The sequence below is a fragment of the Panthera leo genome, chromosome B1 (assembly GCF_018350215.1).
Source record: "Panthera leo isolate Ple1 chromosome B1, P.leo_Ple1_pat1.1, whole genome shotgun sequence".
NCBI classification, from domain to species: domain Eukaryota; kingdom Metazoa; phylum Chordata; class Mammalia; order Carnivora; family Felidae; genus Panthera; species Panthera leo.
The window spans coordinates 160,652,736-160,669,035 of NC_056682.1; the positions used below are offsets into that span (position 1 = coordinate 160,652,736).

The 16,300-nt window shown below is 42.6% G+C and overlaps 1 long non-coding RNA gene across 4 annotated transcripts; it reads left to right on the forward strand.

Annotated features, from left to right (window-relative positions):
* Positions 1-1,365: 1,365 nt before the first annotated feature.
* Positions 1,366-7,210, forward strand: LOC122218225. 4 transcript variants are annotated; one of them, XR_006201952.1, is made up of 5 exons: positions 1,376-1,684; positions 2,693-2,837; positions 4,795-4,900; positions 6,924-7,054; positions 7,175-7,210. It is a non-coding gene; the product is annotated as an uncharacterized LOC122218225 (long non-coding RNA). The 4 variants fall into 4 exon arrangements; XR_006201950.1 differs by lacking the exon at positions 7,175-7,210 and having other exon boundaries at positions 1,366-1,684; positions 4,773-4,900; positions 6,924-7,108; XR_006201951.1 differs by lacking the exon at positions 7,175-7,210 and having other exon boundaries at positions 1,405-1,680; positions 6,924-7,108.
* Positions 7,211-16,300: the final 9,090 nt, after the last annotated feature.

Here is a 16,300-nt window from a genome sequence, read left to right on the forward strand (position 1 = left end):
TGGCCATGTGTCCCTGATGCCTGGAAGGTACTTGGCTTATTTTCCGGGATGGGCCACCCACACACTCCAGAGCTCTCTAACAGGAAGTGCTCCTAGCCAAATTCCCAGTTAGATGATGCAGTGAGGATTAATGGATTACAGCTATAAGATGCCTAGGCAGTAGCTTCTGCATGTGAGGTGGCTCAGGAGCAAGACAGCAAAGCTGTTTAACACAAGTAAACAGTAATGCATTGTCACCATTGGGAACCTGAACAGCAGGGTCAGTGCAATGTCAGAATCTGGGCCTGAGTAGGGCCTTTCCAGCCTGTCTCAGTGTCACCTCGATCCTGTGGACCACAGGCTCTGCCACTTTGGGCCCCTGGTGTAGATTCCAAAGTAATGAGCTTTTTGCACCATCAAGAGGGCTACTCAGAACCCTGGCTTCACCACTCTGAGGATTTAGAGCCGTCCCTGTTCTAACCTCACTAGTGACTATCTCCCATTAAAAAAAAAAAAAAAAAAAAAAAAAAAAAGATTAAAATCACAGGTGATTTCCTGATTTCTTGACACACAATGGGAGCTACTTACTTGACCCCATATCCAATGAGGATGGAGGGGCTCCACAATTCCAAGTTGTTTCTTCTGTCTCAGCCTACACAGATTTAGTCTCACTACAGTGTATCACTGGCAGGCAGCCTCCTGGTTAAGAAACCCTACCACACATGGATTACACTGGATTCTAATGTTTGTTTGTTTTTTTTAATTCCTGCCTCCTTGCAGAGTCTTCAGCTTCTCGATGGTAAGATTATGTCTTTTATCTTTACATCCCTAGCACCTAGCAGATTTCCTAACACGGTCATAGTGACGGCCATCATGACCAGTAATAATAATAGTGCCGACTCAGATCCAGGCAGTGCGCTGAACATGTTATAGGAATGATCTCACAAGGTCGGTACCAGTATCCTCATTTTTACAAATGAGAAATCGGAGACTTAGTTCAAGAAACTTTCCCCCAAATTACACAGTTAATACGTGGCACAATTGTGCTTGGTACCTGTTTTGTGCAATGTAACCATGCCCTACTTACTGAAAATCAAAATCTGTAAAACCAGCCAATGAACAGTGAACATTTCCATTATCCGTTAGAGGAAAATGCCCTTTATCCACTCCAAGTTCCAATGAGGAGGGCTATTTCCCGGCCTCTCCCAGAGGTGTAACCATTTCACCACTGACAGAAAGTAAATTTGGCCAGGGTACGCTAGCATGCTGGGCTTAGCACTGCCACCTTTTTCCTCTTGGGAAGTCCCCGTCTGCTCTGAGCCCAATGCTGCTCGCAAGCGGATGGAGACAGCTCTTGATTCTGGAGTTCAGTATTAGCCCAGCACACCTGTCCACCAAACCTAAAGTCCCTCCCTCCAACCTAACCACCTGTTTGTCTCACTCTTTGTTTTCCTCTTCAACTTTCCAGAAGTAGTGAAGAGGCAAGCTATTTTCTGAGCTCCCTTAGAGACCTCTCCTGCACTCCCAAATCATCAAGGGGTGGATTAAAGCTTTTTACTTTAAACAGCCCACATAATTAAAGGCTGATTAGAGAAGCCAGGACAGGGAGTGATGAGAAAGAAGCGGAAACCAGAAACTTCATGCTAAGAGCCAACTGAAGATCATTGAGAATTAACGAGAAAGCACTTGGCTAATTGAAACGTAGGTAAATGACAAATAGCAGTTTACAACTTGCTTGACCTTCTCAAGTCTTTAAGCACTTCTACTTATGTGAAATGAAGCGTACTGGTACCCACGGGCATGCCAAACCCTTCAGATGATAAGAGCCTGGCCTTTGTAGGGGGCCTCTGCTGGCCCAGAGGAAAGGGGGCCGCCCTTCCAGGCCCCTCTTCAGACTTTACTAAGTTTCCACACACAGGCTGTAAATTCAGAGAGACTGCTGAAGACCCACTTCATTCTCACTCATCAAGCTATCTGCTTACTGTTTCCGTCTGGGTGTCTCACAGGCCTTTCAAACAAAGCATGAGCAAAACAGGTCCCTTGATTTCCCTCCAAAAACCTGTTCCTTTCCCAGCCTTCTCATCTAGTAAATGGAACGAGCATCCCCCTGAGAGATTCCTCTCATTTCCTCATACCCCACCTCCAATCCACCAGCAAGTTCTGTTGTCTCTACTTCTAAAATAGGTCCTGGGAGCACCTGGGGGACTCAGTCAGTTAAGCATCTGACTCTTGATCTCAGCTCAGGTAATGATCTCATGGTTCATGGGTTCAAGCCCTGCATCAGGCTCTGCGCTGACAGCGTGGAGGCTGCTTAGGATTCTGTCTCCCTCTTTCTCTGCCCCTCCCCTGCTTGTGCTCGCTCACTGTCTCAAAATAAATAAAAAAACATTTTAAAAAAATAAACAAAATAGATCCTGAATCTCTTCACCTCCTTCTATCTCCTTGTCAGAGTAACCACCTCGTCAGAGTAGGTGTTATGTCTCACCTGGACTCTTAAAAGAGACTTCTAATTTAATAGCCCCCCCTGCTTCCATTCTTGCCAAATTTCAAATTCACAATTAAAATAAATCATTTCATTCCCATTTAACATTATCTAATGGCTTCAAATGCCCTTAGAATAAAGTCCGAAGTCCCTATCTCTGAATTACAGTTCTGTGTGATCTAACTCCTGCCTTCTTTGTGACTTCATCCCTTGGCTTTCTCTACCTCACAGGCCGTGCCCAACCAAACATGTTTCTACCTCAAGACCTTTGTACAGTACTTGTTGCTCTTCTTGGATCACTCATTCTTCAGATCTTCTGGTTACTTAGAGGAAATGCCACTTCCTCAAGGGAGACCTTCCTGCCCATCCATCTAAAGTAGGTAGACCTCTCCCTCCCCTTGCCCTGGTCACTCTGTCTCAGTGTCTTTTTTTTTTTTTTTTAACCTTTTTCATAGCACTTATCACTATCTAAACTTAACTTGGGGGCGCCTGGGTGGTGCAGTCGGTTAAGCGTCCAACTTCAACCAGGTCACGATCTCGCGGTCCGTGAGTTCGAGCCCCGCGTCAGGCTCTGGGCTGATGGCTCGGAGCCTGGAGCCTGTTTCCGATTCTGTGTCTCCCTCTCTCTCTGCCCCTCCCCCGTTCATGCTCTGTCTCTCTCTGTCCCAAAAATAAATAAAAAACGTTGAAAAAAAAATTAAAAAAAAAATAAATAAATAAATAAACTTAACTTGATTCTCTGATTGTTTACTCATTATCTGTATTTCTCAACTAAAATGTAAGCTCCAGGGCAGGACTCTTACTTGTTTTGCTCACTGTATTCCCAAGGTCTAAACTAGTGCCTGGGGGCACCTGGGTGATTCAGTCGGTTAAGCATCTGACTTTTGATTTCGGCTCAGGTCATGATCTCACAGTTCATGGGATGGAGCCCTGCATCCGGCTCTGCTCTGTCAGCACAGAGCCTGCTTGATATTCTCTCTCTCTCTCTCTCTCTCTCTGTCACTCAAAATAATTATAATATAAAAACTAATACAAAACAAAAACACTTAAAATAGTGCCTGGCCATAGAACACACTGTGATATGAATGAAGCATTAGTTTAGTGAAATTATGAGAATGAAAAGATAAAAACAAATCAAGAGATAGACATAGTTTGGCTCAAAAACACAGATTTCTGATCTTGTTGTAGTTTCATCTTTGAAAGTCAGCCTCATTGCACACTCACACATTTCTCCCAAATGGCCTGAGTAGCTTCAAAGGGTCTTCTATGCCTTCTTTGTCTTTGGCCTGTTTCTGAGAGACGGAGTTCATTCTACTTTCTGCTCACATCCTGTGGCCTTGAGTTCATTCACAGCCAATGACAAGAATCAGTCTTTAACTCACCAAGAACTCTTCAACCCACAACACCTCTCCTCCCCAAAGGATTGCCAGGTCCATTGGAGCCTGACAGGGACTGAGATTCCAACCTGTATCCCGTTAGCTCCTAGATTAGGGGACATCCTCTCAGGCCCAGCTCCCTCCATTGTCAAGTTAATTCAAGAAGTTTGGTGATGCTATTCAGGGCAGAGAGCTGGTTGGAAATTGGGGGTGAAGGTGCTCTTTCATTAACCTAAGACTTGGGTATTACTAAGAAGTTGGGTCAAAATTATGTGGACTAGAGGAATACAAATTGTTACAAATTTTTTTTTTTTAGAGAGAAAGAGACTGTGAGTGAGGAGAGGGGCAGAGAGAGAGAGAGAGAGAGAGAGAGAGAGAATCTCAAGCAGGCTCCACACTCAGCATGGAGCCCAATCAGGGCTCGATCCCACGCCCCTGGGCCAAAAACCAAGAGTCAGGCACTCAAGCATCTGAGCCACCCAGGCGCCCCAAATACAAACTTACTGGACTAGATGAAGGTCTTTAAAACAAGAAATAGGTCACAGCTGTGGAATGGAAGACCCTCTGTTTCCCACCTCCCATGCCTTGAAAACTGTGCCATGAAAAGTCTGTGGACACTGAGACCTGCCCCTCCACCCACAGGCAGGTCTGTGGGGCTGCTACGAATGTAGCATCTCAAGGGTAGAGAAATGCCTTACTTGCAGCAGCAGCAGAAATGTCTTCCTTTGTGAACTACACCAATTTGAGAAGGTTCCTGTGGAAAATGACGCAGATTTTTCACGTGAAATATCCTGGAGATTACATTCCACTAAATGTAATAGAAAATCCAAAACAATATCAAGGATAAATTAGATAGGACTGTTTTTCTCTTGTGAGAGGCAGTTCAGAGCTTATCCAGCAGCTCCACAGTGATCAGGGATCTGTGTTCTTTCCAGCTTTCTGTCCTATCATTCCTAGGGTGTGCCTTTATCTTCATGACCCAGTATGGCCGGCTGCTAGAGCTCGGACAGCCTGTTCTGGGAAGCAGGATGGAGGACTGGCTGGAAAAAAAAGAGGACACAAGGTATGTATGTGTCTTTTAAGGCGGCTGCCACAAAGCACATCTGCTTACATCTGGGTAAGAAGCTAGCCCCGTGGCCACAGTTAATTGCAATGGAAGTTGGGAAGTATCACAGGTGTGTGTGTGTGTGTGTGTGTGTGTGTGTGTGTGTGTGTGTGTGAATACAGAGAGAAAGAATTTATTTTTAAGGAATTGGCTCAGGTGATTGTGGGGGCTAGTGAATCTGAAATGCTTAGGGCAGGCCAGCAGGCTGGAAAGCCAGGCAATATTTTTAAATTACAGTCCTGAGGCAGAATTTCTTCTCCAGGAAACCCCAGATTTTGCTCCCAAGGCCTTCAGTTTATTAGAGGAGGCCCATCTACATCACTACTGAGGGTGTAGTGATCACTACATCACTACATCTACATTACTGAGGGTAATCTCCTTCACTTAAAATGATTACAGATGTTGGGGTGGCCGGCTGCCTCAGTCAGTAGGGCACACAACCCTTGATCTTGGGGTTGTGAGCTTGAGCCCCACATTGAGTGTGGAGACTGCTTAAAAGGTATATTTAAAAAAATGATTGTAGATGTTAATCACATTTACAAAATATCTCCACAGCAACATCTAGATTAGTGTTTGAACAAATAATTAAGCATGGTGGCCTAGCCAAGTTGACACATAAAATTAACTATTACAGTCACGAATTCAAATTTTTAAAAAATAGGTGATGGCAGAACCAGCGCCTATCTGTGCATTGGGTTTGGTCTGAGCCTGCCAATTTGTTTGTCCTTCCTCTCTACATGCTGGAGTGGAAAGTTTGGTCCTCTAGAGACCTACAGTATGGAAATACACTAACCACATACCCTCCATACAGCTGGAATCATACATGCGTAGTAACAAGAAGTCTGCAGTGAACACGCCAAAGTCCCACCCTTTCTGGGAGACTATACTTCGATAAATGCTAATCGTGTGTGTGTGTGTGTGTGTGTGTGTGTGTGTGTGTACCACTGTGTTGATGAGATGCTGTATTGTAAACAATATGATTTTCTCTCTGAGCGCTTTCTAGCCCATTAAATTATTTTCACTATAAAATCCAAGCTTCTGGTGCTAGGTAGTCATTTAGAGAGTTGCAGGAGGGAGGGGTGAGTGGGAAAGGTTGGGAGTTGGGGCTAACAAAAGCCCATGGCTTTTCTGTCTATAATTACCCACCATTCACACAGTAGCTTGGAGACAGACACTCCCCAGACAACTCTTTTTACCTTTGTTTTTCTGTTTCAAACTTAACTTTGATACAGTCAGCCTAGAAAACGGAGGCATGCTACAAAGTCATTTTGTCACTGACTTGTAAAGTATATCTTATATCTTCCAAATATTTATTTTCTGATTCTTATACGTATTGCAATGTTTTTCCTAATTTTAAAACACCGATCATGATGATGCCTTTCACTGTAATTCTGTACATGCATGCACCTTTTCTCAGTCTATTTTGACAAGACAAACATTAGAAATGGGGCTAAAATGGGTCCATTAAAAGCATTGACATACAAATTATACCACTTAGATATCTATTATGTTAGCAAAAGTCAAGAAGATAGAACTAAAATTATTTTGGGTAAATACACATATTTTCTAGGTTTCTTGATTCCTGTAGTAATAGTCTTATATAACAACCACTGTACAAAAATAAAAGCAATTATGATTAAGTGGATCTTTTTTAGCTTTATGGGAAGCCAATTTGGTTTATCTGGTATAAGTTCTATTCCCTGTTGTTTCATTTTCTTTTTTTCAACGTTTTTTATTTATTTTTGGGACAGAGAGAGACCGAGCATGAACAGGGGAGGGGCAGAGAGAGAGGGAGACACAGAATCGGAAACAGGCTCCAGGCTCCGAGCCATCAGCCCAGAGCCTGACGCGGGGCTCGAACTCACGGACCGCAAGATCGTGACCTGGCTGAAGTCGGACGCTTAACCGACTGCGCCACCCAGGCGCCCCTGTTGTTTCATTTTCAAATGTAAGTCATCTCTATTGTGATTTTGTTTCTCAGGCAGAGTTATTAGAAGGAGTCATTGCAGAAGAAACCAGGAGAAGAAGGGGGTCCATATTGTGGTGGCCATTTCTTTGATCTTTGGAAAAATAGCTCTCCATATTTAAAAATCAGAGAATGCTGATGGAAGGGTAGGCAGGCTGACTTTGTATAATACACCTGAGTTTCACCCTTATTTGAATGGATGTTTATCCCTGTTAGACTCATTCTTTTCTTCAAAGAAAATTTTTTTTAATGTTTATTTATTTTAGAGACAGAGAGAGCACAAGCAGGGGAGAGGCAGAGAAAGCTGGAGACAGAATCTGAAGCAGGCTACAGGCTGTGAGCTGTCAGCACAGAGCCCGACGCGGGGCTCGAACCCACAAACCATGAGATTATGACCTGATCCTAAGTCAGACACTTAACCAACTGAGCCACCCAGGTGCCCCAGACTCATTCTTTTCAATGGCAGAAACCATAATTACAATGAGTTTGCCAACCCATGGGAGGCATTGTCTGAAATTGTTCTTTAGTGGTATCTGTTTTGGATCAAATACAAACAGATTTTTCCTTATGCAGAATTCTGCACTCCAGTCACAGTATTACACTATTTTACCTTTTTTTTTTTTTTTTTTAAGAGAGAGAGAGAGATCAAAAGCAGGGGAAAGGAGCAGAGGGAGAGGGAGGGAGAATCTCAAGCAGGCTCCATGCTCAGTGCAGAGCCCAAAGTGGGGCTCAGTCCCATGATCCTGAGATCATGACCTGAGCTGAAATCAAGAGTTGGGCGATCCACCAACTGAGAGACCCAGGTACCTTGTTTTACTTTTAAGAAAGATTAAATGTCTATTAGCTGATAGATTTTATATGGAACACATTAAGAACATGAATTTTCTTGCATTTCTTGCTCTTTTCCACACTGCTTAGAGTTTATTTTATCAATTTTGAGAGAGAGAGAGAGAGAGAGAGAGAGAGAGCATGAGCATGAGTGGGGGAAGGGGCAGAGACAAAGAGAGAGAGAGAGAGAAAGAGAAAATCCTAAGCTGACAGCACAGAGCCCAACATGGGGCTCTATCTCCCAAACCATGGGATCATGCCCTAAGTCAAAACCAAGAGTCACGTTTAACTGGACGAGCCACCCAGGCTCCCCTCCTTTCTAAACTTCTTAAGCATTCACAACCGCGACCTGTCTTCAGTAATGGCTGATGACAAAAACTGTCATGCTCTTACCTATGGTCAGGGCTGGCTACATAATTTGCTGGGTCCAATGCAAAATGAAAATGTGGGACTTCTGTTCAAAAAGCAGGGAAAAAAGGTGCAGTTAAAGGTACTAATGTAATAGGGGTCATAGTGATATAGGAGCAATGACATGAACTTAAATATTATAAGATAATATTTTCAGTGTCAGAATTTTATGTAATACAATAAATAATAATAGTTCATTAATGTGATATCTTGATTGATTTATGAAATTTTCTCTGGCTTACTTGTCTGCAAATTCACCAATATTTACCCTGTCATTTTATTTTCATTTTCAGTAGATGAGAAATTCACTTCATGAAGTTTCTTTTTCACTAGATAGGACTGAAAGCAACATGAGTCACTCTTGGCAAATGCAAGATCTCAAACAGATTTTGATCATTTTCATTTTGGAGAAGATCTCTCTGTTGATGCAACTATTTAGAATGTTTTATAGGCTGTGACAATGCTAAGATAACTTTCTAATAAATTATTTTGAAATATAACTTTTAGTACTTCTAGAGTGTTGGTGCTTGAGGAACAGTTTCTCTAAACAGATTGAATTCCTGATACAAATTAGTGTTATGGAAGTCTGAATTTATGTATAAATTTATACAGTGGTATTTTAATGTTTCCTCACACATGAGGAAATGTTTCCTGAAACTTGGAGAAGTTGTACACGCAACTAAAGTGGCTTCATGATTTGAGTATAATCCAAAGGACCCTTTCGTGCAAGTGGGAGATGAAGGAAGGAGAGAGGTTTCTAACTGTGTCTATAACTTTTAATTAAATACTGTCTCCTTTAATAGGCAAATCAGGGTGCTATAGCTCCATCAAGTAGCAGAAGTAGTTGCCTTGGGGTCTTTCTTGTTTCACTTACTCTAAGAGTTTGAAGGGTGTTTTGAGGAGTGCCTGGGTGGCTCAACTGGTTAAGCATCCGACTCTTGATTTCCGCGCAGGTCATGATCTCATGGTTCGTGAGGTTGAGCCCTGTGTCACAAGCAGTGTGGGGCCTGCTTGGGATTCTCTCTCGTCTTCTCTCTCTCTGACCCTCCCCCTTCTCCTGCTGTCTCTCTCAAAATAAATAAATAAGCTAAAAAAAAAAAAGAGAGTTTGAAGTCTATGGTAATGAAGACAGACCTTGTCAAATCATGAAAATGAAAGGTAGGCCTGGATATTGTAAGGCAAGTCACAAGGAATGCTCAATCTGCAGACAGCCATGCCTTTGTGAATCCCTAACTAACCAGTTTTAAGGTCTGGCCATATTCCTAAATGCCTTTTCATCCTGATGATAAGTCTACACGTTATGAACAAGTACAGTTTATTAGCATGCATGCCAAAAATGGCACAGTCAGATGCTTATTCAGTTCTGACATATCCTCATGCTATCAGTGGCTTCTGCATCTAAATTACCACACCCTGATAAAGATGCAATCCAGGGAATGCAAATAAAATTCATCTGACTTAAAAGCCTGTGTCCCTCTTATATAAAATAACAACAAAATTTAATAACTTGACAATCTGGAAAGTTGTTCTGAGAAGAGAAAAACATGAGAGCATATAAAATCATGATTGTGGATAGGGTAAACTGATGTGTTCTATACATTCTGGAATCCTAGAATGGAAAAACAAAACTCTTGGAGAATGAAAGAGGGAGTTTTATAAAAGACAAAAGTGTAATAAGCTTAGAGAATACAAGATCACCAAAGATAAGATATTACTGAGATCGTGAACAAGAGGCTCAAAATGGATTTAGGTACATTTATAATAGATTAATAAATTATTTAGAAAAATCAAGAATTTTGAGGTCTCGTCCATCTCCAAGTTTCTGAGCCTGATCTCATGGGAGGCACTCACCCACTAACAAATTTTACTCTCGGAATCGTAGACCCTGGAGTATGGAAGAGACGAGAGGGAATCAATCCATTCCTCTTTAACTGCCCCTCACCGATTGCTGTCATCCTGAATTGCATGATTACTCTGAAATCTTAAGTTTGCTTTTGTGTCTTAAAAAGCAAAGTCATGGAAAGAGACTCCAACAGACAATTTTAGATGGGAAAGGAGAAAGATGAATTGGAAATACAATCTGGCCATGATGATCAGTGGGAATGGGAAATGGAATACTGAACTAGTGTCCACCCTTTTCAGTCCTTAGTATGGTCCACATTTGCACTGAAAACGACTTATTCTCACCATTTCATAAGCACAGAATTCAAAGAGTATTACAGAGTAACAGATTAAGTTATTTCCAATTTATTGGACTACATACTTCCCCTGGCATGGGTTTTTGTTTTTTCTTTAAATATCAAAGATTTTTATCTAATCCGCATGTCAAAAAATCATGGAGTTAGCTATAGCAGGCCACAGAGTAATAGGTCTAGAGGTCAAGAAGCAAGAAATCTTAAGGTGCTGACTTTTTTCTTTTATAAAACCTGATTAAAAAACATGTAGGTGGGATTATAATGATTTATGGATTCCTAACCATTTCTTTTGACTGAACTTCATGTTATTTCCTCTTTACTATAATTGTTACTGGTTTCTGGGTGGTATAAATGCACAATTGGATCATTGCTTTTCACACATGTGAATATGTGAATATAAGCTGTGCTCAGTGTTCATAAGGTAGATATTATTGCAATTCTGCAACAAGGTAATGGCAGGAGATCAGTGATTATGCAGAAAACAATGACAATAGAAGCATTCTCTAAGTGAATATTTATTGAGTGTCTATTATGTACCAGGCACTCTTCTGGTGCTGGGGATACATCTGCAAGCAAAACAAAACAAAACAGGAAACCCCAGAACAACATTTTACATTCCAGTGAGGAGAGACAGAGAATAAAATAACGAGCATGAGTGAAAAAGCGCACTGTAGAGTTTTTAGAGGAGAGGGCATCAGTTAGCCATTGCTACAGAACAAACCACCGCAAAACAGAAAGTATTTGTTACCAGTCATAAGAGCAAAGGGAGATGGAAATGAGAGAGGGTTACACTGTGACTTTAAATAAGGAGGTCACCATATCGGATAAAGGGCTAGTATCCAAAATCTATAAAGAAATCACCAAACTCCACACCCAAAAAACAAACAATCCAGTGAAGAAATGGGCAGAAAACATGAATAGACATTTCTCTAAAGAAGACATCCAGATGGCCAACAGCACATGAAAAGATGCTCAACGTCACTCCTCATCAGGGAAATACAAATCAAAACCACACTGAGATATCACCTCGTGCCAGTCAGAGTGGCTAAAACGAACAAACCAGGAGCCTATAGATTCTGGCAAGGATGTGGAGAAACGGGAACCCTCTTGCACTGTTGGTGGGAATGCAAACTGGTGCAGCCACTATGGAAAACAGTGTGGAGCTTCCTCAAAAAATTAAAAATAGACCTACCCTATGACCCAGCAATAGTACTGCTAGGAATTTACCCAAGGGATACAGGAGTGCTGATGCATAGGGGCACTTGTACCCCAATGTTTATAGCAGCACTCTCAACAATAGCCAAATTATGGAAAGAGGCTAAATGTCCATCAACTGACGAATGGAAAAAGAAGACATGGTTTATATGTACAATGGAATACTACTTGGCAATGAGAAAGAATGAAATCTTGCCATTTGTAGCAACATGGATGAAACTGGAGGGTATTATGCTAAGTGAAATAAATCAGGCAGAGAAAGACAGATACCATATGTTTTCATTCATGTGGCTCCTGAGAAACTTAACAGAAGACCATGGGGGAGGGGAAGAGGGAAAAAAAGTTACAGAGAGGGAGGGAGGCAAACCATAAGACACTCTTAAAAACTGAGAACAAACTGAGGGTTGATGGGGGGTGGAGGAGAAGGGAAAGTGGGTGATGGGCATTGAGGAGGGCACCTGTTGGGATGAGCACTGGGTGTTGCATGGAAACCAATTTGACAATAAATTATATTTAATAAAAAAAATACACACATACATACATAAGGAGGTCACCTCATTGAGAAGGTCACAGTGGTAAATGGCCTCTGACTATCCACACCTCCTGATCATCCCACCTTTGTATAATCCCCTTCCTTTGAGTGTGGACTGGACCTAGTGACTGCCTTCCAACAAACGGAAAGTGGTAAAAGTGATGGGATGTCACTTCCAAGACCACGTTACAAAGAGACCGTGTCTTCTGTCTTGCACACTGTTGCTTGCTTGTTCTGATGGGACCCACTCTGTGGTACTATGAGCCGCTCTGTGGAGAGAGCCACATAACAGGCAACTCACAGACTCCTGGCCCTTCATTCAATAGCTCACGAGGAACTGAATCCTAACAACCAGGTGAGTGAGTTTGAAGGTGGGTCCTCCCTCGGTGGAGCTTACAGATGAGACCTCAGCCCCGGTGCCTCCTTAACTGCAGTGAATCCTTGAGGCACAGACACCCAGCTAAGTGACACCTGAAATCCTGATGCACGGAAACTATCAGATGTTTGCTGTTTTAAGCTGCTAACATTTGGAATATTTGGTTACACAGCAGTGGATAACTAATACAGTGACTTGAAGGAGGTGAGGGGGTTAGCCATGTGGCAGCTATCTGGGCAGAGGGCACAGCCAGTGCAAAGGTCCTGACAGAGGAACAGGATTGACATGTAAAACGAATGGCAAGGAGGGCATTGTGTAGGAAGCGTGAATGAGGGTAAAAATAGTAGGAGATGAGGTAAGAAAGGTGACTGGGGGCCAGATCCAATGGGGGCTCGGAGGTTATTATAGGAATCTGGCCTTTATCTAAGAGAAACTGGGAGCCGTTGCAAGGTTCTGAGTCTGACATGATGTGATACAGGTTTTTGAAGGATCCGTCTGGTGTGTGTTGAGAATCAGCTGTAAGGAATAAGGGGAAAGCAGGGAGGCCAGTGAGGAGTCTGTTGCAGTAAATTAGGCAAGAAATGATGGCAGCTCCAATCAGGATGGTAGTTGGTAGAGTTCTGATAACAGGGATGGATTCTGGATGTATTTTGAAGGTAGAACCGCGGATTGGTTTGTGCAGTGTGAGGGAAAGAGAAGACTCCATCGTTTTTGGTTTGAGAAAGTAAAAAATGGTAAGACTGTAGGTGGAGGAGATGTGGGGGAATGAGGAAAATCAGAAATTAACTTAGGGACGCCTGGGTGGCTCAGTTGGTTAAGCATCCAACTTCGGCTCAGGTCATGATCTCCCAGTTCATGGGTTCAAGCCCTGTGTCAGGTTCTGTGCTGACAGCTCAGAGCCTGGAGCCTGCTTCGGATTCTGTGTCTCCCTCTCTCTCTGTCCCTCCCCCACTTGTGCTCTGTCTCTCTCTCTCTCTCAAAAATAAATAAACACTAATAAAATAAAAAAAATAAATTAACTGAATCATGTCGAACTTGAGATATCTGTTATACATCAAGTAGAGATGTTAAGTAGGCAATTGTGTATGTGAGCGTAGAGCGCAGGAGTGATGTTTAGGCTGGATATATAAATGCAGGGGTTGTCAGCGTATAAACAGTATTTAAAGACTGGATGAGATCACTGAGTGTAGAGAAAGGGACCAGGAACTGTGAATTGGCACGCTCCCTCCAAGTGATCACAAGTCAGAAGAGAGGGACGCAGTCCGCAGAGGAAGCTGGGAAGGAGCAGCCAGGGAGATGGGAGGAAAAGCCAGAGGTGTGGTGTCTCGGGGACAATCAGGGCAAGTTATCCAGGTGATATGACCAGCTGCTGCTACTGCATCGGAACGGATGCTGAGACGTGACCACTGGGTGAGGCAGGGTCACTGGAGACCTTCCTGGAGCAGTTTCATGGCAGCCATGAGGTCTACAGAGTGACCAACGTGGGCTGAACATGGGAAGGAGAACAACGCTAATCAGACTCCAGCAAACCTTTCTAGTTTTGCTGCAACAAAAAGCCAAAACGAACATGACAGCACAAAACACACAAACCAGAAAGGAACTGCTTCTCTGGTTAAGGGAAATGGGGCTACAAGGTTTTCAAAAGGTATTTGTCTGCTTATGGAAATGTCCAGAAAAGGGCAAAAACGTGATGATCCAGTGGGAGGAAGAAGTGCTCAAGTAGGGGGCCTAGCTTTGGAAAGAAATCCAGAGAGATTGTTTGTAGTTTCAGGAAAAAACTAATGACTTTGAAATGAGCAAAAAATATTACAGGTGTCCTTTCTGGCACACTGTTTGAGCTGTCTGCCCCTTGTCTTTGAGCTATTTTACAACTCCTAGACAACTGATAGGAATGCAAATAATTCTTTTGCAGAGACATACAAATGAATGTGGTCTGATGAAGGAACGAGTGCTTTCCCTCCCCCCACTGTAGACACTAGTTTTGTAAGTATTAAGCAATTAATATGCATCTATGACATTCATTTTGGCATGCCTCATTATCGATACGTGTGCCTGCTTTTAGGAATTCTTCACTGAACTGGTTCTAACATCTTACGAGTTCCTTAATTGCTTAACAAGTTAAGTAAAATTGTTGGCACATGTTCATTTCACATTTGTATGAGAATCATGATTTTACATTTTTAAATTTTTTTTAATGTTTATTTCTGAGACAGAGCATGAGTGGGGGAGGGGCAGAGAGAGAGGGAGACACAGAACCCGAAGCAGGCTCCAGGCTCTGAGCTGTCAGTACAGAGCCCGACCCGGGGCTCGAACTCACAAACCATGAGATCATGACCTGCGCAGAAGTCGGTTGCTCAATCGACTGAGCCACCCCAGCGCCCCATGATTTTACATTTAAAAAAAAAAGTATCCTTCAACAATAGTAACGAGGGAAAGTAGCGTATGGGGGAGCAGATGCTTAGGTGGGTGAAGGAGATAGTGGTAACCTGTGGGGGTTCTCTTCCAGTAGCTTCATTTTCCTGGGCACAGAGATGTAACACAGTCAGCAGAGGGAGAGAGTGAACGGGCTAGAGAATATTAATATGGTTGCAGCATTGAAGACCATTTGAGGTTAGTGTTCATGAATTTGGAGTGGCTGTCTGTGAACTGTATTTCTCCAGCCACACACAGTTCAGCTGTGTGGGTGCACACACAGAGAAAGAGCTGAATCTAACCAGGGTTGTGGCTTTGCTAAATCAGTAGGAGGACGCAAGAGTTGAGGATCTATATGAAGGAACTATTATAGTGATTTACCTGGAATTTAAGCAGGGTAAGGAGATAAGGGAAGACTTATGGGCGAAGGACAATGAAAATGCCATGAGATCAACAGATTGGAGGTCCCAACAGGGTAGAAAGATTGTTGCAGTTGCCGTACTAGAACAATGAGCTGGAAAGACAGGAGTTGGTAGTCAGAAACTAAGCAAAATATTTTCTCTATTTGGGGCTGACATTCTACTGGTTGAGGGTCACTCACCTGCTGTCCACCAAACTCCCCCTTTTTGTGAGTGGAAGCACAGATGTTTTGCATGGGCTGCTTAATTCCACCTTGTCTTAGTTTTATTCCTATGGTCTTTCTCAGCGAGATGATTCCATGAAATCAAGTCTTTCAAGAGTGAACAGAATCTGCAGACAGATAGGCAGCATGATGAGAAAGGTCTCTTTGCTATAGAAGGTTGTGCAGTTTGAAAACTGCACAAAGGACACCAGGCCTAAAGGGTGAGTGGGGCTGAGATCCAGCCCGAGCTCTGTTCACTGAGCTGTGGTCCCATCACCTGCTGTCTTTTGTGGCCAAAAAGGCTCATGCTCTGCTACTAGGCGGATATCCTGAATGGTATCTTTTCTAATCCATAGAAAGGTATTGTGTGGGCCAGGAAGCCCTGATAAAAATTACACACATGCTATGAAGTCTTACCAGAGGGCTAGACTCAGGAGGCAGGTTTGTCTTTCTGCTGAGAAATCCCTTGTGTTCCTTTGTCCTCTACGTGCTTCAAGAGTTGAGAATCTTCTCTGAGGAAGAGACTTAATACTAAACTTTCTCAATTATGTGCATAGAGTAGCTCTTTATAATTAGTTTTTATGTGGCTAATTAAATTTTGTTTTCTGCGAAACCAATACCTGGCTTTCTAGATCACTGGTATTTGAGAAACATGATGATGTATGTGTCACGTGAATTAGTTGTGGATCACTGCCACCTCCACTGTGTCTTGTCCATTTATTGGAAACATCTTAGGTTAGACAAATATATGTAATTTATAAAAAAGTTAAATGATTTTTTTCCCTGATAAGCAATGTGAAAGAG